This window comes from Pinus tabuliformis, chromosome 8 (genome assembly GCF_031772625.1).
Source record: "Pinus tabuliformis cultivar Carrire ecotype Pingquan chromosome 8, CPIR1, whole genome shotgun sequence".
NCBI lineage: Eukaryota > Viridiplantae > Streptophyta > Pinopsida > Pinales > Pinaceae > Pinus > Pinus tabuliformis.
In genome coordinates, this window is record NC_142294.1 from 1383984179 (window position 1) to 1384009195 (window position 25017).

General features: G+C 37.4%; 1 pseudogene across 1 annotated transcript; it reads left to right on the forward strand.

The window, feature by feature from the left end:
* Positions 1 to 589: 589 nt before the first annotated feature.
* LOC149240716 (cysteine-rich receptor-like protein kinase 2) lies at positions 590 to 3626 on the forward strand (annotated as a pseudogene). Its single transcript, XR_016246541.1, has 7 exons — positions 590 to 1509; positions 1732 to 1869; positions 1962 to 2101; positions 2221 to 2437; positions 2535 to 2769; positions 2856 to 3000; positions 3117 to 3626. The product of XR_016246541.1 is annotated as a cysteine-rich receptor-like protein kinase 2 (transcript).
* Positions 3627 to 25017: the final 21391 nt, after the last annotated feature.

The following is a 25017-nucleotide window of genomic DNA, read 5'->3' on the forward strand; positions in this document are numbered from 1 at the left end:
ATACCCATTTCACACATTAAAGTCTCGTAGTTAAGGTAAAAATTTTAAATCTGACTTTTTCAAATCGCGCTGTTCTTACCATTTGAATATCTATTTTAATAATTATATTACTAAATATTAGACTGGAATTTTTTAAAAGTTTTTCTGTTTTAGGAATTTCAAATCAGACTTTTCAAATTTGACGGTTTCTACGAGTTGAATATCAATTTTGATAATTTTATTATGAAATATTATATGGGAGTTCTTTTTGGGTGTATTAAATTTTACGGTTTTTGCAATTCTAATATTGGTTTTCATCCATTTATCACATAAGGTTGAAAGCCAGGAATTTTTGGCGGCATGTGACGTCAAATTTCCCGTCAAATTCCATAGCTGCTTATGGTTTCAATGCGTAGTGTGAAATGGTCTCAGCAGTACAGATTCTCTTAATTTTGACGGAGTTCTCAATTCTACAGCAGCCACTTGCGACAATGTCGTGATGACTGGCGTAAGTCAACAATCGGCCATTTCGACGAAAGCCACTTGCGCACGGAATAACTTCAACCTGCAGATGAATGCAATAACTTGAACTTGCCAAAGCCGTTGGTGAACTACCTCGATTCCTGTACCGCCTCTATTCGTCTAATTAGAATAGAGGATAACGTAGCGCGAACGCCTGGACAATGGCAATGAAGATGAAAGAGTTAATTAGCAGCCTATTCCTTATCGGAAGTGTGTGTCTGCTTATGCCCCTCTCAGCTGCTGATCCGTTCAGTAATCCGGTTAGGTTGTTTTGTGAGAATAGCGAATATACGAACGGTAGCGCTTTTCAGAGTAATCTAAACCAAGTTCTGGATTCACTGGTGGGGAACGTTTCTACCGGTGGATTCAATACATCTAGTGTTGATGAGGGGCAAAACAGCCACAGTACGGTTTATGGGTTTGCCCAATGCAGGGGAGATTTAAACTCCTCCGATTGCAAACAGTGCGTGGCATCTGCAAAAGCCGCGATTATATCCGGCACTAGTTACGAAGATCGTATTTTTGAAGGATGCAACAAAACTTCTGCGTCCATGATACTAGATGCCTGCTTATTACGTTACAACAATCATAGTTTTTCCAACAATTTTAATGAGAGCGCAGAAAACTTTCTTCTGTGCAATCCTGAGGAAAACAGTCAGCCAGAATTCACAATTACTATAAGGGGGATGCTCCAAAATGTTCTCTATAAAGCTGCGAACAGTTCCAATCTTTTTGCTGCGGAGCAAGACGTTGCGCCCTATAATTCCACAGTTCTTATCTACAGCTTGGCGCAGTGTTGGGACGCTCTGTCCAAAGAAGACTGCCAGAAGTGCCTGAATTTTGCGTTGTCCCAAATATATGAGAACTGCACAGCTGGAGCTGTTGGATCACAATTCGGATCTGTGAACTGCTACTTGCGTTCCGAGCTTTATCCATTTTTCAATCCTCCAATTATCTCGCCGTCGCCATCACCGTTGCCCTCGCCGACAGAAAGCCCTCCAGCATCAAGTATCTTCTTTAGCATAGTATCACATAGTTTATAATTATCAGAAATACAACATAGTTTAACATAGTCTCTTCTTTAACATAGTATCACATAGTTTATAATTATCTTCTTTCACATAGTTTATCACTAACAGGAATATCTTGGGGATTTTGTAAAAAATCCATTTTGGTGATTTCTGTGGTTCCTTGTGCGAATTATCTGAGATTTCTTGTGCAAATTTGCAGAAGCAAAAAGATCCAACGTGCTTCGGGTAATTCTGGGAGTAGCAGCCGCTACGATTGGATTAATTGCAGCGATAACCCTTTGCAAGCTGAAAATTTTCTCTCGTGGGAAAAATTGGGAACATATTTCTCAAATGAGAGGTCTTGAATTGTAGATGATTCAATGATATTATTGACCGTTTCCCTATTTCCTTTCGTCAAGATAATAAAACGCTTCGGAAATGTTTTCGCAGAAAGCGAAGGAGCAATTAGCTTGTCTGCGACTATAGCGAATCCAGAACTTATTTTCAAGTACGAGACTTTGAGAGGGGCCACGTCTAATTTTCACGCAGAGAGAAAGCTTGGCGAAGGCGGTTTTGGATCCGTCTTTAAAGTGAGCGTTTCTTGTTACATCCAGAGTTTAGTTTATTTTAATGCAGATACCATTGTTAATGATTAAAGTTTAAAACATAGAAATATTGTCGACTGGGCATGATGCTTCTTGATCAACAGGGGGATCTACCAGATGGCAGAGAGGTTGCAGTGAAACGGTTGAAAATAGGCTCCAGTCAAGGAGATATCGAATTTCTTAATGAAATAAATTTGATCAGTCGTATTCAGCACAAGAACCTAGTGAAGATCCTTGGTTGTTCAGTGATAAATTCAGAAAGGCTACTAGTTTAACTTTACGAATACCTCCCGAACGGTAGCCTCGACAATATTATATTCGGTACCTTCTCCCTCTTTAATGGCTGCACTGATCCTGATTTGTTCTAATTTTGAGTGTGTTTTGTACCCTGCTAATCATTTTGGTGTATGTTTTGCAGATATAGAAAAACGCCATTTCCTTGATTGGAAACAGAGGTTCGAAATCATGGTTGGAACTGCACGAGGGCTGGCCTATCTTCACGAAGAATCTGAAATTCGAATCATTCATAGAGATATTAAAGCCAGTAATATTTTACTGGATAATAAACACAAACCCAAAATCACAGACTTTGGCCTAGCCAAACTGTTTGAAGACGATAAAACCCATGTCAGCACTAGAGTTGCGGGAACTTTGTAAGTATTCTCTCTTCAATCTGATTCATATAACTTTCAGAAGGTTATTAAGATATTGAGATTTCATTGTACACACTATTGTGCAGTGGTTACATGGCACCTGAGTACGTTTACCGCGGACAGCTAACAGAGAAAGCGGATGTATTCAGCTTTGGAGTGCTGGTACTTGAGATTATCAGCGGAAGAAAGAATCAGAGTTCACCTCAAGACACAGAGTTTCTCATCGAACGGGTACAGCCTTTATACTTCTCATCTTTGAAGTAGATATTTTCGAACATCTTCTTATAATAATTATGATTCGTTGCTAACTAAAGTTGTATGCCTGGTTGATATTGGCCATTTACCAGACATGGAGACTGTATAACGCAGAGAAAGCTTTGGAAGTTATGGATCCCACATTGGAGGGTAGTTATTCTTGGGAGGAAGGGATTAGTATCATTAAAATTGGTCTTCTGTGCATTCAGGCAGCTCCAGCATTGAGGCCTTCAATGTCTCGTGTGGTGACGATGTTGACCTCTGACAAAGAACATCTTCCTTCGCCCACAGCCCCCCCTTTCATAGATCTGACGATGTTGACCTCTGAGAAAGAACAGCTTCCTTCCCCCACAAGACCCCCTTTCATAGATCAGAATAGTGTGGGCAGTACAGCAACTTCTAGCACACCATCCGGTATCTATTCTGCAGCTGCCGATCCTTCATCATGCATCATAGAGTCGAGGTGAAAATCTGCAAATGGTTTTTTGCGTTATATTATCCTAGTTTACTGTTGGACTTCTATCCGTGTATTAATTACTTCAGTCAATTTGACATGTACTATTTTAATATCAAAGGGATGGGTATTCTGAGTAGCAGTAAAGACCGACGTTATATATGAAAATAAAGTTTTATTTTATTTTATATTCAAAATTATGGTTACCATTTTCAATTCATGACGATGTATAATTTTTTGGCGGACATCTGATTTCATTTAATTTCATGGATTGGTGTCATTTTTCAATACATGCACAAGCCTGCTTTATATTAACGGTTTTAGATTGATTATAATTTACTTTTGATAAATTTAAAATTTTAATTTAATTATTAACCATTTATATCAATTTAAAATTTTAATTTAATTATTAACCATTTATATCAATAAAAAATGGCAAATATCGTCGATCCCAGACCTCCTCCCCGCACGGTAATTAACACCAACTGAAGAAATGTCAGCGAGAGTGGGAGTATTTTCTCTGAAAGTGATCAGGAAAACTTGAACATGATTTCTGCGAATAATTCCAGGTGATCCCTTCAAACTTGCATACGGGGTTCCGATTCCAACAGATGTCGATTAGCTTCATCGTCGTTCTTTTACGATCGGTGGACGAGTTCTTGCCCACTTATATCGAGTAGCTTATAATTGAAGTTTGAAATAGTGAGCGTGGCCGCCAAGGAATGGCGAAAATGCTGGTAGGCGGTTCGCGCGTAGGTCAAGGGTGGGTAGGTAATGAATCGCGGTAATGCTTGTAATAGCACAATAATAAACCAATTGTTCATTCACAGCACAAAGTCGCTTGCCGGGGCATGATTTTGACTGTATATAGGGTATGACTACGACTGGGTATGACTATGACCGGCTATGATAGATGTAATATCATAAAATATTTTAAAATACTTTAAATAAATAATTTAAAGATTGAAATTGGTGGTTTTAAAAGTAAATATATTTTTATTTTTATTTTTTAAATTAAATTAAATTAAATTGATTAATTAAAAAAATATCAAATAAAAATATATGATATAACTATTAATTATGATTTTTCACGGTGTGATATTAGTATTAATTTTTATGTTTAATATTATAAAATATATCGTAAAGCAAGTGTTTTGATGTATTATATTTACAAATTAATTAATTATTAATTATTCATGTTTTTTTTAAAATATAAAATAAATAAAAAGACAATAAATTCAAATTTATAAATTATTATATTGAATTTTGTATAGAGAATTTTTGGGAAGAAATCATATTGAAAATTTTGGTCTACACTTTCAAACTAGCTAGATCTATCTAGGAAGAAGGTTAAATAGGGAGACAGGTCACTAACAACTATATTTGATCGGGGGAGGTAGAAGTTAACAACTATATTTGACTGGGAGGGACAGGTGAATGATTAATAATATTTAGATAATTTTTATTAATTTTTTGAATGTTTATTTTACTAAAAATATAAAACTTTAACAACTATCTTTGTAATGATTTTAAATTTATGGCTAAAATAATCAAAGAATAACTATTCATAGTTTTATTTCAATTAGAATATAATATTTTAATAAATTATATATTTAAATTAATATTGATATATATAAATTTATAAATTGGTTATTCAAATATATATATATATATATATATATATATATATATATATATATATATATATTAAAGTGTTTAATCTAAATATGAAAAATTAAAACTAAAGTCTAGAAATATTTGAATCTTTTTATATATTTAGTAATGGTATTAATTTATGAATATAGGGCGATAAATAATTTAGGGTGATGTATTTACCATCTCTGTAGTAATAATTTAGGGTGATGTATTTACGATCTCTCTGCGGTAATAATTTAGGGTGATGGATTTACGATCTCTCTGTCGTAATAATTTATAGTAATGTATTTACGATCTCTTTGCCATAATAATTTAGGGTTATGTATTTACGATCTGTTTAAAATAATCAAAGAATAACTAATCATAAATTTATTTCAATTAGAATATAATATTTTAATAAATTATATATTTATATATATATATATATATATATATATATCTATATATATATATATATATATATATGTTATTTAAATCAATATATATAACATAAATTAAAGTGTTTAATCTAAATATGAAAAATTAAAACTAAAGTCTAGGGTTCTAGAAATATTTGAATCTTTTTGTATATTTGGTAATGGTTGTAATTTATGAATATAGGGTGATAAATAATTTAGGGTGATGTATTTCCAATCTTTTTGGGGTAAATAATTTAGGGTGATGTATTTACGATCTCTCTGTGGTAATAATTTAGGGTGATATATTTACGATCTCTTTGCAGTGATGATGTATTTAGGATCTCTGTCGTAATAATTTATGGTGATTTACAATCTCTTTGCCCTAATAATTTAGGGTGATGTATTTACCACCTCTTTGCGGTAATAATTTAGGGTGATGTATTTACGATCTCTATGCAGTAATAATCTAGGGTGATGTATTTACGATCTGTCTACGGTAATAATTCACGATGTCTCTGCGATAATAGAAAAATAATTTGGGGCACGTGCGTCTGCAATCCGACTTGCTGATATTAGGTGCACACATTCCTTATATTTTTCTAATACATATCTGCTCATATATTTTCAAGTATGAATAATTCAGCACAATTACCAAAGATTACCTAAGGTAGACCTAGCACAGTTACTCTACAAAGCCTCTATGAGTATATAGAGTCTTTAGAGAAACGTAGCGAAGAAAGAGAAGTCAAGCTACAAAGAGAGTTAGCAACCATACTGGAAAATGAATTCACATCTTTTGAAAACAAGATCCAAAAACAAATAGAAAGTAAAATAGAACTATTGGAGAATAAGATGGAGGCAATGGAAACTAGGTTGCAGGTTGTAGAAAAACAAAACTAAGATATGAACCAAACATGCCAGCAAGTAGATGTTGATACTTTAGAGAGTCTTAAAATGAAGGACATGATTAAAGAGCTAGAAGAAAAAGTTAATAGCCGCCTCACCCTAAATAGTGTGGCAGGTAAATTAGATATCAAACCAATTAAAGATGAAATGAAAAATTGATAGAATTAGACCATGAGCGTAACAAAAGGGCCTTAAACCTTATAATCTACAGTTTGAAATAGGAGGTAGACACATATACTTTAGCCATAGCCCAGACAGAATTACATAATAGATTACAAATTGAAACAATGTGTCTCACAGAAGTAACAAGGTTGGGGAAACTAACTGAGAATAAAGGAAGGTTGATCCGAATAAAAGTGAGCTGTACTGACCATAAGTATGACATACTTAGTAAAACGTCAAGTCTAAAAGGAACGGGAATATTTATAAATGAAGATCTCATTCTAGAAGATCAAGCAGAATTGAGAAAGGAGGTTCAAAAGGTAAAGGAAGCTAGGAAGGAAGCAAAATGGGCAATAATCAGAAATAGAAAAGCCATTATTCGAGATAGAAACCAAAAAGATAATAATAAATAGCAATTCGACATGCTCTGAATTCCTTATTGGAACTATCGAGGCTTTCCATGGAACAAAGGCCCCAAGCTAAGTTGGATCTCAAATGATGTTGATATTATTTTGCTCGTTGAAACTTGGGAGCACAATGAATCTAAGGTCCCTAACATAGATGGCTTTACATTATGGTCTACCTGGAATAAGCGATCCTCCCATAGAGGCATTGGGGGTATAGCTTGTTACATTAAGAAGAACATCTCTCCCCATGCTAGGATTTATAAAAACAACCTTTACAACCAATATAGTTGGATAGAAATTACTGACATTTATGATAAAAAGACCTACATAGCAATCTATTATTCCCCCCCCCCCATCAATTCTAACTTCTATAAGAAAAAGGGTATAGATAAAAATAGTCCTTACAATGGTTTAGAGAATGATATTTCTAGCCTAAGGAATGAAGGCAATATCCTTTTAATGGGTGACTTTAATGCTCGAACTTCAAGCAACCAAGCTATTCTTCTAAGTAATCATTCCAACCCTAATCCTCTTTGGTTAGACAAAGACCTTCCTTTGGCTAGCTGGTACAAAAGGAGCTTTGAAGACCTCGGGGAGAATTTGTTTAGGTCGGAGCTAGTCAAGCTATGTAGTGCTTAGGATTTCATAATTTGCAATGGTCTAAAGAAGTGGCCCAATTCTAGACAAATGACTTGCATCCATGGGCTTGGTAGCAGTGCAGTAGACTATGTTATCTCTGGTCTCCCTCTGTACAACGAAATAACAAATTTTGACATCTTAAACGACCACGAGCCTGACTCTGATCATAGGCCTTTACTTATAACTCTCAATTTTGTCATGCATAGAGATCCCATAGAAGATAATCCTTATAGCCAAAAGAAGTTAATCTTTGATAGAAATAAAGAAGATCTCTTTCTAAATGAATTAAAACTAATTTGCTTCCTTTATCTAGTATAGATAACATATAAGATCTCTATCATAATTTACTACAACCCTCTCATATTCTATTAACAAGTTCTCAATTGAAGTTTCAAGTAATAAAAGAAATAGAAAAACCAACCCATGGTATGACAAAGATTGTAAAAGTGTGAGGAGAGAAATTAAGGAAGTTGTTGATGAATCTCTTAAAATTGGCAAGGTAAAAATATACAAAGGCCTAACTAAAAGGAAAAAAGGCACTATATTCGTAAAATACAAGAGAATCTCTTACACCTCTCTAAGGTAGCTCTTAAAAAATTCTGGAGGCAGATTCTAACTAGGAAAACTAAGGATAATAATAAAATTGCTTTACACGATTGGAATTCCTATCTTAAAAAGCTTTATGAATATCCAAATGTCATGGACAACTTTGAAACCCTGCTCACAATGAAAGAAGTTTTCTCATTTGAAGACATTGATTTTAGGGTTTATCAGAAAGCTAAAGACATTGAAGGTTACCAGGCGGAAATCTTAAAAATTGGAGGTCTTATCCTCAGCCCCCACATTCAAAATCTTTTCAATTAAGCGGTCAAGCAAGGGTTCCCTAAACCATGGACTCAAAGCCTCATTATCCCTATTTTTAAAAGTGGGGATACAAATAACCCCTCTAATTATCGGACAATTATGATCAGCCCTCTCCTAGCAAAGTTATATAGTATTATTTTGGAAAGGAAGTTGAGCATATGGCTTGAAAGTGAAGGTAAGCGGGCTAAAGGCCAAGTGGGTTTTAGAAAACAGTACTCAACAATAGACCACCTCGTTACGCTTAGGATCATTGTGGAGGAATGCCACAATGATAAATCCAATCTCTTTTGTTGCTTTGTGGACTTTAGAAAGGCTTTCGATACGGTTCCTAGGAACAACCGTTGGAACATATTAGAAGAGCTAAAGGTTCCTTTTGAGTTGAGAGCTGCCACTATAAGGTTATATGAGAATGTAATTGCCAAGGTAAAGAGCAATGAGGGGTGGTCGAAAGATATTTAGTGTAATATCAGAGTTAAACAAGGTTGCCCCCTCTCCCCTACCCTATTTGGTATTTACATCGACAAGTTAGAAGGTTGTTTAGAGGAAGTAGGATGTGCTGGCACGATCTTAGCTAGGATAGTCATCATCATCCTTCTCTACGCTAACGATATTGTTCTTCTCGCAAGGTGCGCCTCTGATCTTGATAAGAAAATTATACTTCTTAAGGATATCTACTCTACCATGGGTATGATTGTTAACACTGACAAAAAAAAGTTATGATTATCAAATCCAAGAAGGACACTTACGCTAATTTTATGTATGACCATAGTAATTTGGAGGAAGTGTCTTCCTACAAGTACCTAGGAATTGATATTCATCACAAGTTCAACTGGAACTATAGCATTGAGAAAAGGATTAATGGGGGATGGAAAGCTTATTTTGGTCTTGAAAATAATTGTAAAACGACAAACCTCGTGATGTGGGATAGAAAGAAGTTCCTCTTTGAAACTTTAGTCACTCCGATTATCTTATATGGATGTGAGGTTTGGGGTTGTAGCATCTCTAGAGAATCCTAGAGAAAGATTGAGCAAATCCAAAAGCGTTTTATAACGCATAACCTCAAATTAAAAGTAACACACCCTATCCTATTCTCCTTATAGAAGTGGATCTTTCCCCTATCAAGAGCCTAGGTATGACTAGGCTTCTATTGTACAAGCAGAAACTCAATAACATATGAGACCATAGACTTCCTAAGCTAGCTTTAAATTCCATCCAAAACCACCTAAGGCTCAAACAAGGTTGGTATAAAGACACTAGCACTTGGTTAAACCATTGGGAGATTGACGAGAATGTTGCATTGCAGAACATTAATAACATTAAAAATATTGTTACTTCTAAGTTCAAAGAAAAAATGTGGTGTGAGAAAGATTTAGCAACTAAAAGAAAATTAAGTTATTATAAGGAGGTCATCAATCCCACCCTAGAAGATCAAAAGTATCTCTCTGTTTTAACTAGCTCAAAGAAGAAAATTAATATAGACAAGATTAGAACGAACTCTCATGAGCTCCATAGTGAAATAGGTCATTGGGAAATTCCTAAAACACCATGGATGGAAAGGTTCTGCCATCTCTTTGAGAATACGAACATCGAGGATGAAAATCACTTCCTCTTAGAGTGCTCCGTGTACAACTACATTAGATCTTAGTTTCAAAATCTTTGTTGCAATACTGAACTTCCTAGCCTTTTACGTTGTCAAAATTACAGTGAGCTCGGAAGGCTTCTCTCCAAGCTTTTTGAGCATAGGAATAAAATCATAAATCAAACTAAATAATTCGTTTCTTTAGGTTCGATAGACCAAAGTTTGGTCTCAGTGGACGTTAACCACAACCACCACCACCACCACCATCATCATCATCATTAATCAAAGATTGAAGATAATAACTAATCATATTTTTAATGAATTATATTTATTTAAATTATAAAATATTAATCACTTATATGTTTAAATTAATATCGATATACTAAGGTTATAAAATATTTAATAAAAGGTATAATCTAAATATAAAGAAACCAAAATTAATTATATATGAAAAACTGAAGATTTGGGTTTTTTTAATGCTAGATTCTTCTTAATTTATTTATATATATAATGATGCAATCAAAGAATAAACTAATAATTAAGATTATATATATATATATATATATATATATATATATATATATATATATATATATATATATATATATATATATATCCATTGTATAGTTAAAGTTTATCATTTAATAAAAAGGCAATTCTAATATTACTAAAACAATAATATAATTAAAAACAATTCGGATAATTATATTATTAATAATAAAATAATAGCCATAATAATAATCCAAAAAAAAAGGATGGAGAAAACTAAGAGGAGAGGGCGGGAATCCAACAGCTGCTAATTTTCCAACCGTCATCCCTATTAGTATTTCTGGAAGACTTCTCAATTTCAATGGCTGCCCTAAATTTCTGATGATGGAAATGAGGAATCCTAGCGATAACCCTCTCCTCCTCATTGCATATATGATGCTTGGTTTTTTCTGCATGTTCGGCCAAAGCTGACGATTTGGTCCTCCTGTGCTTAATATCAACAATGTGCTCCTTAATCCCCTGGTTAATAGAATGACTAGTTTCATTGATGTATGAGGTACCACAGGAACAAGGGATGATATAAACACCTTTCATATCCATAGGGTTAACGCGGTCTTTAACGGACTTAAGGGAACTTCTAATGGTGCTGAGGGGTCTAAAGGTCGAGGGAATATTATGCTTCTTCAGGATTCTAGCAATCTTGTCTGTCGTCCCTTAGATGAAGGGAAGGTGGACTCTTAAACAACGATTGATGGGTTCTTTCTTGACCTTGGGACCTTTGCTTGCTTTGAGGAAAACTTTGATACCCTGCTGCCTACTATAGCCATTTTGGACAAAAACATTAAGGAGATGGGATTTTTCTTTAGGAAAGTGGTATTCATCAGAAATTCTAAGAGCCAGAGTGGCTAACGTGTTGAGAACACCTATCTTTTGAGCAAGAAAACGGTGAGAGTTGGCATGACGATACTGCTCAGTGAGTCTTTTTTCGATATATCTCATGGGAGAAAGATCCATCAACTCTCCTAGAAATGAGGATATCAAGAAAAGCAAGGCAACCATTGACCTCATGCTCCATGAAATTAATTTAATGTCATAAAATTAATGTAAAGAAGAGTAGATTACCTTAAATACTAAATATCATGATAAGGTTATTTGAGTTTAAATTTGAAATATGTATGAATATAAAAATATTATAATAAAATAGAAATAAAAATTAAACCCAAACTAATATTTTAAATTAATACAATTATATAAATTAAATGGTATCAATTCATAATAAATATTAAGATACTTATTTTATAATAAATTTTATTTTCACGCCATCAGGCGGTTCCCTCTGAGAACAACTCCCCTCTGGTCATTCATGGATCTGCGGTTCACCGTAAGATGGTTTTTTAGACGATTGAAGTGTTATGCAATGTTTCATTTCACCATTCTGAGTCCACTGACTCCTTTTTTATTCAGTTTCAATATTATTCAGTTCCCATAACCACGTCACGGGTCTCTGAAGAAATATCATTTTTTGAAGGCCTGCACATATCAAAGGGTTTTCGTGCATTGCAGGAAATCTTTCGCTGAATTCGGTTCTTTTTTTCATCTGAATCCTATTTTATTTGGTTTCAATATTATTCAATTTCCATAACTCCATCATGGGTCTCTGAAGAAATTTCATTTGTTGAAGGCTTGCAGACATGAAAGGGTTGTTGGGCGTTGCAGGAAATCCTCCGCCGAGTTTGGTTCTCAGTTTCATACCCTAATGTGTAGCTGTGGTTTTCACCTGTAACAAAAGAAAAATGGTGAAATGGAATTCTTCCTAATGTTATACATGCCCCTTCTTTGATGGATGGGGACGGGGATTTCTAGAATATATTATTTTCTTTGTTTTTTTTGCAGGGTGAATGGTTGTTGAGGCGAAAGGGATTCCTCCACTTCAGGTGAGAGTTATACCCTTTTATTATTTTTTTTCTTTTATAATCTGTAACCTAAGTGGGCCTCCCATCCAAGCCTTAAGCGATGTTTTCTTTTCTTTTGTTATCTGTCGCAGGTGAAATGGAAATTTTTTTTTGGGTTTTGTTGAGCATCCTCACATCTTGGATTAACGACCTCCAACACTAAGATGCGACTTACATATTTGAATTTTAGGTCCCACAGTTATTCTCAACTGTTAAAATTGGAAACCAGGGCAAAAATTCATGTGGGTCATCTTATTCATGGCTAATAATATTTTTATTAGATTCCTCTCGTCGAGAGGTGTAGAATTGATATAAAGATCATCCAATTCCGATAATTATTCATGGAGATATGAATTTATTTTGATTATGGAATTATTATCAAGCCGACCTACAACTCATGTAGGCTCAGAAGCCCAACAGTCGCATCTATTCACCCACCAACGTTGTGTATAAATATAAGAGGACTTTTCCTCATTTAGACTCACTCATCTCATCAAATCTCTCTCTCTCTACTGCACAGATATGAGTCTCTTCTCTACTGCGCTGAAATGGGTCTCTCTCTCTCTCACATGTGAAGCCGGAAGCTGTTGAATCTGAAGCTGCAACTGCAGAAGTAAATATTGACTTGCGTGGCCTAGAAGATCTCCTCATCTGAACTGTGTTGTAGGTTCATCTAAAACTCCTTTGAAAGCCGCAACTTTTGGTGGTGGAATGAAGTCAATCCGACGAACGGTTTGCAAGATATCGACTGCCCTAGTTTGAAGCCGGAAACTGTTGAAACTGAAGTTGCAACTACAGAAGTAAAGATTGACTTGCATGGACTAGAAGATATCCTCTTTGGAACTACGTTGTAGGTTCGTCTGAACCTCCTTTGAAAGCCGCAACTTTTGGTGGTGGAATGAAGTCAATCCGACGAACAGTTTGCAAGATATCGACTGCCCTAGTTTGAAGCCAGAAACTGCTGAAACTGAAGCTGCAACTGTAGAAGTAAAGATTGACTCGCGTGGCCTAGAAGATCTCCTCATCTGAACTATGTTGTAGGTTCATCTGAACCTCCTCTAGAAGCCGAAACTTTTGGTGGTGGAATGAAGTCAATCCGACTGTCGGTTTGTGAGATATGGTCTGCCCTAGTTTGATAATGAAGCTGCTAATGTTGATGCTACTGATCTAGGGTTTGCTACTGCTGATATGAATCAGATTTATTGTACTATTTCTCTCTGCTGAATTATTGAAGATAAAAGAAGATTTGATCAAAGGGTTTCCCCACACATAGTGGGGTTTGTCCCTGGCTAGCCGCCACATCTTGTGTCTCTTGTCTTGGCTTGTTTTCTGTCGATCGTTTAATGTTCTATCTGCACTTTACTTTATGTACATGTGATTGCTAATCGGTGGAATATAATAAGAAAAAGAAGTAAACTGTTATAAGCATAGAACATACCATAACTTAACATGGTATCAGAGCTGAGGTGAAGACAAAGCCCGAGCAAGAGCAAGAGCAATCATTGAAGAGAAGATTGGCAAGGCTATCCTAAAAGAACTATGGGGTCCTCAACACTCTTTCCTGCCGAAGACAAGCTCCGTGAGAAATCTGACTATCACAGATGAAAGATGTCTATCGATCTAACCCTTGATGATCAAGGAGTGCTGGACCATGTAAGAGGCAATATTGTTGAGCCTTCATCAAATGCATCTGCTGCTGCCTGGAACAAATGGAAAAATGGAGAAGTCAAAACAAAGAAGATCATCCAGGACTCTATCGACAAGTGCTTGGTGGCCTACGTCTCTGATCTAGAAACCTCCAAGGAAATCTACGACAGACTGGTGAGTTTATTTAAAGTTAATGATGCAAATCAAGTTTTGTTTCTTAGAAATAAGCTGAGGGAAATCAAGAAGGGTAAAGATGAAAGTATGCAAGCATACTTCTTAAGAATCATCGAGATCAAGAACGATCTCCTATCTATTGGGGAAACTATTACTGACAGAGAAATGGCACTCACAACTCTTGAAGGATTACCATCTGAATGGTATGTGTTCAGGACTACTCTTCTGAACTATAATGTAATTCCTGGTTTCGAGGAATTAATGGCTAGATGCATTCAAGAAGAAACAAGGGAAGAAGTGTAAGAAATGCCCATGCCTAAAGGTCCTCCTGCTGCCTTTTCTTTTCATGCAAAGAAAAGAAATAATTCCGGGACTAAATCAAAAGGAAAGGCTGGACCTAAGGCTAGAAGAAAATGACGATGTTACATTTGCGATAAAGCAAGTCACTATGCAAGGGAGTGCCCTGATAGAAAGGACTCACTCTAGGACGATGATCAAAATCCCTCTGATGGCAATCAAAGGAATGACAAATTCAACAGCAAAGGTAAGAGGAGAGCTGGGAATCAAGGAAGAGGACAAGCATTCAAGAAGGCCAGAAATTCCAGGATGTATTAAATGCACCTGACCTCAAAAAGAACCTAGTGTCCATCTCGAGAACGGAAGACAAAGGCTACAAGGTAACCTTCAGCGATGGCAAGATATGTATATGGAAAAATAATGTTAAAGATGCCTTTACTCTTGGGTTTAGTGATTCATTATATCAGGTCGATGGAAGTCTGCTAGGTGTCATGTCTTACGACGCATCTCTTCAGTCCGAACTTTGGCATTAGAGGTTTTCCCCCCTTCATTATAAAGCTATACTCGGTGTAAGACAAATGGTGATAGGGATGCCCGAATTCTAAATAGAGAATGAAGGTGTATGTCGAGGATGTGCTGAAGGAAAGCTCAAAAGGGGACCATTCCCCTCAAGCCAAAGCAAGACCTTTGATATATTACAATTGGTTCACTCAGGCATACCTGAGGTTGGCATTAAGAGGGAGACTACTACACCACATACTCCTGAGCAGAATGGTGTGGTGGGAAGGAAGAACTGCACGATGATGGAAGCTGTCTGGGCCATGCTACATGATCAAAGACTTCTGATGTTTCTATGGGCTGAGACTACAATCACCGTCGTATATGTACAAAATTGATGCCCTCATCAAGCATTGGGTTCCAAGACTCCTAAAGAAAAGTTCAGCGCAAGGTGAACAATCTTTCGACTTTGAGGAGCCCTCAAGAAGCCAACACCAGGGAACCGAAAGAAAAGGATGATGAACCAATGCTTGATGTAGAAGAACCCATGGATCTGATAGATTCTCATCCACATGAGCCTTCCTCTTCTAGGAAGAGGCCTTCATGGCTTAGGGGGATACTTGATGATGCTAAAGGACATGATGCACCCTGAGGAACCTTCCGTCAAAGTAAGAAACTTAATAGGTATCAAGGATACCTGACCATCATGAGCACGATCATACAAAATGAGCCTTCGTCATTCTCAGATGCCGTCAAGCATCAAGTATGGATGGATGCTATGACCGTAGAATATGAGTCTATTATGGAGAATGATGTCTGGGAGGTAGTTCCCAAACCTTGGACAAGACAATTGTTACTTCAAAATGGCTTTACAAGATAAAGCATGCAGCAGATGGAAGCACAAAAAAGTATAAGGCTCGTTTTGTTGCTCGAGGTTTCTCCCAAAAGGAAGGTATAGACTATGATGAGATATTTGCACTTGTTTCCAGATATACGACCATCCGCTCGATCATAGCCCTTGCCGCTTCACAAGGATGGAACCTACATCAGATGGATGTCAAGACTGCGTTCTTGCATGGCTCGATCAAATAAGAGGTCTACGTGGAGCAACCCGAAGGATTTGAGATTTATGATCGAAAATATCATGTATGCAGGTTGAAGAAAGCTCTCTATGGGCTGAAGCAAGCACCCCGAGCATGGTATGAGAGGATCCATAGCTACTTGATGAAGTTGGGATTCACTAGGAGTGAAGCCGATCCTAACCTTTACTTTAAGGTTGAAGATGACAAGCCTCTCATACTGGTATTGTATGTGGATGACCTCTTTCTAACAGGTGCAGACCCTCTCATTCACAAATGTAAGAGGGAGCTGGCCTCTAAATTTGAAATGAAATACCTAGGACTGATGCACTACTTCCTAGGACTTGAAGTATGGTAGAAGCCAAGGGAAACTTTCCTATCTCAAGGGAAATATGTGGTAAAGATATTGGAAAGATTTGGTATGATGGACTACAAGCCTGTGACTACCTCGAGGATCTTAACTTTTAGAAGTTATATGGTAGTGATGTCAGACCAGATTTGGGAAATGCCTCTGAGTTTCATAAACTCATTCGCATTGATGTTCTTGGTGAACCTCCGTCCGAACATATTTTTTGCAGTTAGCATTGTGAGCTCATATTTGGTTGAGCCTCACTGGATTGATGCCAGGAATCTTCTGAGATGTCTTCAGGACACAATCTCTCATGGATTAAGATACACTGCTAGAGATGTGAGACTACTTGGATATACTGATGTTGATTGGGCAGGCAGTGTGGTGGACCGTAAGAGCACTTCCGGGTGCTGTTTCACCTTGGGATTTGCTTCGATATCCTAGATGAGCAGGAAGCAGAAGTCGGTGGCTTTGAGCACCGCCGAAGCAGGATATATTGTTGCTAGCATAACCTCGTGTGAGGTAGTCTGGTTGCGAAAGCTCTTCAGTGAGCTGTTTGGATTTACATTGGATACCACTGTGATTCTCTATAACAACCAGAGGTGGGATTCGATTATTGAGGAATCCCATATTCGTCGATTGCTCCAGCAGATAGACATCATCTTGGATATGGTAAGTTGATGAGCAAGGAGGCTCCATCGCATTAAGATGATGTACAGGTTGATACACCTTGTCAAAGCCCCGAGGAAAGATCTAATCTGTGATTTTCCCAAATGACTTGGAGTCGGTAAGAAACCCTTGTACAGGGGTCCTGCATGTTGCATACATTGAGCTCTGGGAGCTCTAAGGGCTTGTGGTTATTACTAGAGCAACATACGACCACAAGGTGACTCACCCTCCCCTGGTGGTGCACACTGGAACACGATGATTCGCTCTCTTGTGGGACAAGATGATTCGTTGTCTTGTGGAACAGGATGATTCGCTCTCCTGTGTAGCAGGATGATTAGTTCTCCTGTGAGGCCTGGATTGATGTGTTCTCCAAGGTGATTGTAGCAGGATTGATGTGTTCTCCTGTGAGGCCTGGATTGATGTGTTCTCCATGGCGATTGTAGCAGGATTGATGTGTTCTCCTGTGAGGCCTGGATTGATGTGTTCTCCATGGCGATTGTAGCAGGATTGATGTGTTCTCCTGTGAGGCCTGGATTGATGTGTTCTCCATGGTGGCCTGGATTGATGTGTTCTCCATGGCAATTGTAGCAGGATTGATGTGTTCTCCTGTGAGGACAGGATTGATTAGTTCTCCTATCGAGGCATCCTACCCATGCAGTCTGGGACTCATGGGAGGTACCTCTCATCTGATCAATGAGCAGGGAAATGAAGTTAGGGACCATAGTAGTACCGATGAACGCATCGTTGTAACTACCATACTCCCTACGCTAGGATGACCTCCATTGATCTGGGATCAATGATATTGGTCTGGGACCAGTGGTAGGAGTTGTACCATACTATGACGCTGACTTCGGGTCGGTTGAGACTGGTCTGGGATCATTGGTACATACTCTGAGACTGACTTTGAGTCAGTGGAGGATGATATTGGTCTAGGACCATTGGAGTTGTACTCACTATGACGCTGACTTTGGGTTGGTTGAGACTGGTCTAGGACCAGTGGTACATACTCTGAGACTGACTTTGAGTCAGTATGATACATCCTCAATCATTTCTTCTTCTTCATAATTCGGACAAAAGCAGAGTAGAACAGAAAAATGCAAGAGCAGAGCAGAACAGAACAAAACAGTACAGATCAGTGCAGGGAAGAACAAGACAAAGTAGAACAGGCAAAATAGAGTAGAGCAGGGCAAGGGTCAGGCTGTACAAGGCAGTGCATTTGATGGATGAATAGTAACGACCGATAGACAGATTGCAAATGAAGTTCTCCATGGTTGAGAGGGAGTGTTAAAATTGGCAACCAGGGCAAAACTTCATGTGGGTCATCTTATTCATGGCTAATAATATTTTTATTAGATTCCTCTCGTCGAGAGGTGTAGGATTGATATAAAGATCATCCAATTCCGATAAGTATTCATGGAGATATGAATTTATTTTGATTATGGAATTATTATCAAGCCGACCTACAATTCATGTAGGCTCAGAAGCCCAACAGTCGCATCTATTCACCCACCAACGTTGTGTATAAATATAGGAGGACTTTTCCTCATTTATACTCACTCATCTCATCACATCTCTCTCTCTCTTTACTGCGCAAATATGAGTCTCTTCTCTACTGTGCTGAAATGGGTCTCTCTCTCACACACATGTGAAGCCGAAAGCTGTTGAATCTGAAGCTGCAACTGCAGAAGTAAAGATCAACTTGCATGGCATAGAAGATCTCCTCATCTGAACTGTGTTGTAGGTTCATCTGAACCTCCTTTGAAAGCCGCAACTTTTGGTGGTGGAATGAAGTCAATCCGATGAACGGTTTGCAAGATATCGAGTGCCCTAGTTTGAAGCCGGAAACTGTTGAAACTAAAGCTGCAACTGCAGAAGTAAAGATTGACTTGCATGGCCTAGAATATCTCCTCTTTGGAACTGCACTGTAGGTTCATCTGAACCTCCTTTGAAAGCCGCAACTTTTGGTGGTGGAATGAAGTCAATCCGACGAACGGTTTGCAAGATATCGACTGCCCTAGTTTGAAGCCGGAAACTGCTGAAACTGAAGCTGCAACTGCAGAAGTAAAGATTGACTTGCGTGGCCTAGAATATCTCCTCATCTGAACTGCGCTGTAGTTTCATCTGAACCTCCTCTGGAAGCCAAAACTTTTGGTGGTGGAATGAAGTCAACCCGACTGTCGGTTTGTGAGATATGGTCTGCCCTAGTTTGATAATGAAGTCGCTAATGCTGATGCTACTGATCTAGGGTTTGCTACTACTGATATGAATCAGATTTATTGTACTATTTCTCTCTGCTGAATTATTGAAGATAAAAGAAGATTTGATCAAAGGGTTTCCCCACACATAGTGGGGTTTGTCCCTGGCTAGCCGACACATCTTGTGTCTCTTGTCTTGGCTTGTTTTCTGTCGATCGTTTAATGTTCTATCTGCACTTTACTTTATGTACATGTGATTGCTAATCGGTGGAATATAATAAGAAAAAGAAGTAAAATGTTATAAGCATAGAACATACCATAACTTAACATCAACAAATTCTTCCCTCTCTAGTTTCTATCAATGTAGAATTTGACTCATTTAAGTTACATATTTCCTAGCTAATTTCCAAGTGATTCGTTGTCATACAAGGGTCTTCCTGGAGTCTTCTCCATTCCTGGTTCAGTTCTTGGTTTGATAGCCTAATGTGTAGCTGAGGTTTTCACCAATAATAAAAGAAAAATGGTTAATTGGAATTTTTTCATGTTGGGTCTGGTTTTCGGGTGGATTTCATGCCCTTTTTGTGCCTTGTCTAGGGTTTTGCTGAGGTGTCGAGCCCAAAAATTCCAGATGAACTCCCACACTTTGTTCAAATCAGTACTTTTCTAATTTCTGTGTTATGTGCAATTTTTTCCCTTAAATTTTTGGTTTGGGTTTTGATGCAGGTTAACATTCTGGGAGGTTTTCCATCCTCAATACATTGAAAAACCTCTTAATCATTGTAAAATTAGAATACTTCAGGTTCTTTTCTCTAACAGGAACAATTAATTTTGGAGGGGGCTTAAAGATGCTGTGTATTTAACTAGATTATTATAGCCACTCAAACTGGTTTGTTACTTAACATTGATTCGTAGTTTTTATAATGAATAGGTTTGATTCTTGCTTTCAAGAACCATTGATAGTTTGATTTTACTAACTCTTAGCGAAAAACATGCCCTCAATTGATCCTCATTGAACTCTCCACAGTAATTAATTCTTTGATCGCCATTGAATTCTGCACAGTGATTAGTTTTGTGGCTCCATTGAACGATATCATGTCAAAGGTCATTGGGTGATTAAAGAACCATTCTAATCATCTTGATATATTAACTTCTGTTTATAATATGCAATTCAAACTACTCAACTAATTAGTTTTATATTGGAATTGTTTGTGGTGATGCTTCTTGATTAAGGATATCATGTCACGCCAGATAAAATCCTTTTATGAAGATTTGATTTGACCATTTTGGTAGAATTGCAGTCTTTAATATGCAATTCCAACTATTCAACTCCTTAGTTTTTACTTAAATGGTTTTCCTTAAATTCAGAGAGATTTTGTTTAAAATTGGATTACAAAACACTTAGAGGTATTAAGGTTGACGTTACAAACGTGGAAAATTTGGTTAGGAGATGCCATGGTTTTCGATTGTTATGACAACTACTCTTAGATTTATTTTAAGATTTTGGATATTTGTTTTATTATAACTTGGTGAAAATTTAGCTAAATTGGTTCTACATAGGAGATCGTGCATGCTAATTTTGGCTTTGGTGAAATTTTACCTAAAATTTTTCTACATAGGAGCTGGTATTAGGCATCATGTGCACGCACAAATTTTGGATTTTCTGTTTTTAACTAGTTAGTATTTTCACTAGTTACATTGTTTATAGAGGTTTTCGGTTTGATAAAAGAATAATGGTTATAGTAGCTCATGAGACCTTTGAACTTAAAATAATCAATACTATGGATTGATTTCCAGTAGTAAGTGGATGCTAAACTATTTGCACATGGAAGGCATATAGATAACATCATTTTTTATGCATGTTTAGAAACCAATATACATGTATGGTTTTGTAATCGAATAACCACTCTCCTTGCCATCCAGATCCAGGATGTTGCGGCCTTATGGAATTACATATCCTCAAGTTTAATAGCCTCCCTTGTATAATTTCCTGCAAATTCTCTACAAGTCTACCTTTGAGATCTATGTAGAAAATTTGATTGTAGATTAACTCGATAATGCAATATACCAAAGCAAAATACTATAATCTACTTCTACTATCAAACTTATGGAAGCTTAAAGATCAAGATGAATTAGAGATGAACACATAACCATAAGAAGAAGAATCAATACACATGAAATATAGAAAATACTCAGGGGAAAGCCTCAACTAAAAACCCCACTATTTGTATTATCATACACGGTGGAAATATCTTCGAATTACACAAAGCCTTAGCTCTCACAGCTAGCCAGCTCTCAGTACAATCCTCCTGGATGCTTACAGGCAATCAAAGCTTCTTAGAAGCCTTCTCTTGTGCCCTCCAAGCCTCCTATTTCCTTGCGCAGTTTCTCTTGGGTGATTCTCATATTACCAAGTGTAACACTGATATCTCACACTAGTCTCACACCTTGTAAAACTGCACAATCCTCAAGGAACCTTGTTCCTTCTGCATGAATGAGTTTCTTTTATAGGAAAAACATGCAACTGATAGTACATTGTCCCTGTCTTTAATATTAACTGGGTCTTTCTCAGAATAGACATGCATGAGTTACTGATGAGAGAATCCTCAATTATCTAGAGTACGCTAGTTGGATGCATGGATGCATTAACTGATTGAACTCACAATTAGTTCCTCGAACAATTTGGAACTAATTTAATTGGACTTAAATCAGTAAATTGAGCTAACTAATTACAATTCAAATATAACTCAATGTATCTCCTTAATTAAGGGATAATCTCCTTAATTTAAGGGATAACTGTTGCATGACTTCAAAAAGACTTCTAACTTGAATTTCTCCAAATAATTAACTCAAGATGAACTAATTAATTATTTTTCAAGCAGCTAAGGAGACTAAATTCGAATTTAATTCACAATTTTAATTCAAGGACAAATTAAAATAGGAATATTCTGATTCTATTTATATCATTTCTTGGTGCTATTTTCAGCACTCCCTCTCAACAAGAAAGGAATTCAACTCGATCCCAATCCTGAACCTTTGGAATGTTCTGCATGCAACACTTCTCTCTAGTGTTGTTTCTCCAACAACTCCAAAAAAAAAGAAAAATTCAACCTAAATCAGTATGATGCATCTGTCATCAAATTCTCTGACTGCTATTGCCTCTATCAACTGAAATACTCTACGCTTTTGTTGACTCAAACTTTCTGCATTGTTGTCAATCCTTCTCTGTGCTCTTCAGTATCTGACTGCTCTAGCATTTGTCACTTTGACCTCTGACTGCATCAATCCCACTGGTTCCTCTTGCTACTCTGTACTTTGGGCTTCCGTAGCAAGGTATGATCCATGAGATAAAACCTCTCAATGGACCCTACCCAATTTCCGCCTTCTTGGGACTATCACTTCACATCGCCCCACCTCACACCTGGAGGTATGGTTGCATGTGATCCCTCTATCCACTTGGCTCGAAATTTCCCCCTACTAGAGGTCTATGCATGAGTGGATGCCTCCACTTGGTCTCCTCTCAGCATCTCCAATTGTGGCTCCTCCACAATTGTTTGAGGCTTCTTTTGGGGTTGTATGTTGAGAGGTAATTTACTCTCCCTCTCAACCACCATGTCTCTAACATTTGCCTTGCTCCTCAAGGATTTGCATGAATCTTATACCTTAATAGCATACAGGTTCTTAACTCGTGAACTGATCTGTTTCACCTGTCTCATGGTGATGTGTCTAAGGAATGCCTTTCCTTTATTGAAGACAACATCATAGCCTTTGTCCTCCAACATCACGACTGATACCAAATTCTTCTTCAATCCAAGCACATATTCACATCTGTCAAGGTGATAAGAGCTCCATGCTCCCTCTAAAAAGCAACTGTTCCCACTCTTGAAACACTATACCTTTCATCGTCACCCATCTCTATGTGAATCTTGAGGTCTTTCTCCTTCCAAGGTATTGAATAAGCTTTTATCGTTGGTCATGTGGAATGAGGCTCCATTGTCAAGAAACCAACCACAACCCATCATTGATGACACCATGCATGCGATGAGGGTAAAGTCCATCTCGAAATGAGAGGCTAATGCCTCACCTTCAGATCCTTCCAAGGATCCCTTCTTGGACTTCTTCGATGGGAAATTAGTCGCATAATGACCCATTTCGTGACAATTAATGCATCTCACTTTAGACTTGTCAACCTTCTTCCCACCATGAGAAGAATTCGTTTCAGAATGGGATGCCTTTCCCTTTCCTTTCCTTGCCTTACTTGCTAAGGCCAAGTTTTCTTCATCATCATCCTTGGTTGAAGAGCCATCTCGAGTGCTCCTCCTGATCTCCTCTTACATGAGATCTGACCACATTCGTTCCCAATCTGGCAATTTCTTCCTTCCATTCATAGAGTCCTGGTAGGTATGCCATCTCTTTGGAAGGCCAAGGAGAGTGAGGTTCACCATATCATCATTGGCAGTAGTTATTCCCATGCTTCGAAGCTCTTCCCTACAAGTGATCAGCTTGTTCACATATGTGGAAATAGTATCATCATTCTCCATCTTGATTCTTCAAAGTTGATCCTTGAGCGTCAATGTCCTCTGGTCGATACTGTTTTGGTAGAGGTCCTTCAATGTCTTCCACATTGAATATGGAGTACCCTTCCCATGGAGACTCGAGAAAATGTGGTCTCGAACTCCCTCAAGGATGATCCGTCTTGCCCTCACCACACACTTCTTGCACTCAACCAACTCTTGTGCATTAGTTGAACCTGGCTTTGGGATTTATTGATCAATGAAATCCTTCAAGCCGTTGTCTTCTAATACAACCTTCATGTGATCTTTCCATGCTATGTAATTTGAGCTGCCGTCCAAGGCATACTCAAGTCTCAAGCCATAGAACGCCATTGGCCAACCTTGAAGTATGATAAGAATTCGATTTGCACCTACAACCCTGAACTTCAAACTTCAAATTCTCTTCTCCGTATACTGTTCATAGCTCTGATAAACTCAACTTCGATACCATGTAGAATTTCTTGCAAATTCTCTACAAATCCACCTCTGAGATTTATGTAGAAAATCTGATTATAGATTAACTTGATAATGCAATATACCAAAGAAAAATACTATAATCTACTTCTAGTTTCAAACTTGCGGAAGCTTAAAGATCGAGCTAAATCAGAGTTGAACACATATAACCATAAGAAGAAGAATCAATACACATGAAGCACAAAAAATATTCATGGGAAAGCCTCAGCTAAAAACCCCACTATCTGTATTATCATACAACGTGGAAATATCTCAGAATTACACAAAGCCTTAGCTCTCACAGCTGGCCAGCTCTCAGTACAATCCTCATGGATGCTCATAGGCAATCAAAGATTCTCACAAGCCTTCTCCTCTACCCTCCAAACCTACTATTTCTTTGCATAGTTTCTCCCGGGTGATCCTCCTGTTACCAAGTGTAACACTGATCTCTCACACTGATCTCACACCTTGTAAAACTGTGTAATCCTCAAGAAACCTTGTTCCTTCTGCATGCATGAGTTTTCCTTATAGGAAAAACATGCAACAATTATTACACTGTCCCTGTCTTTAATCTCA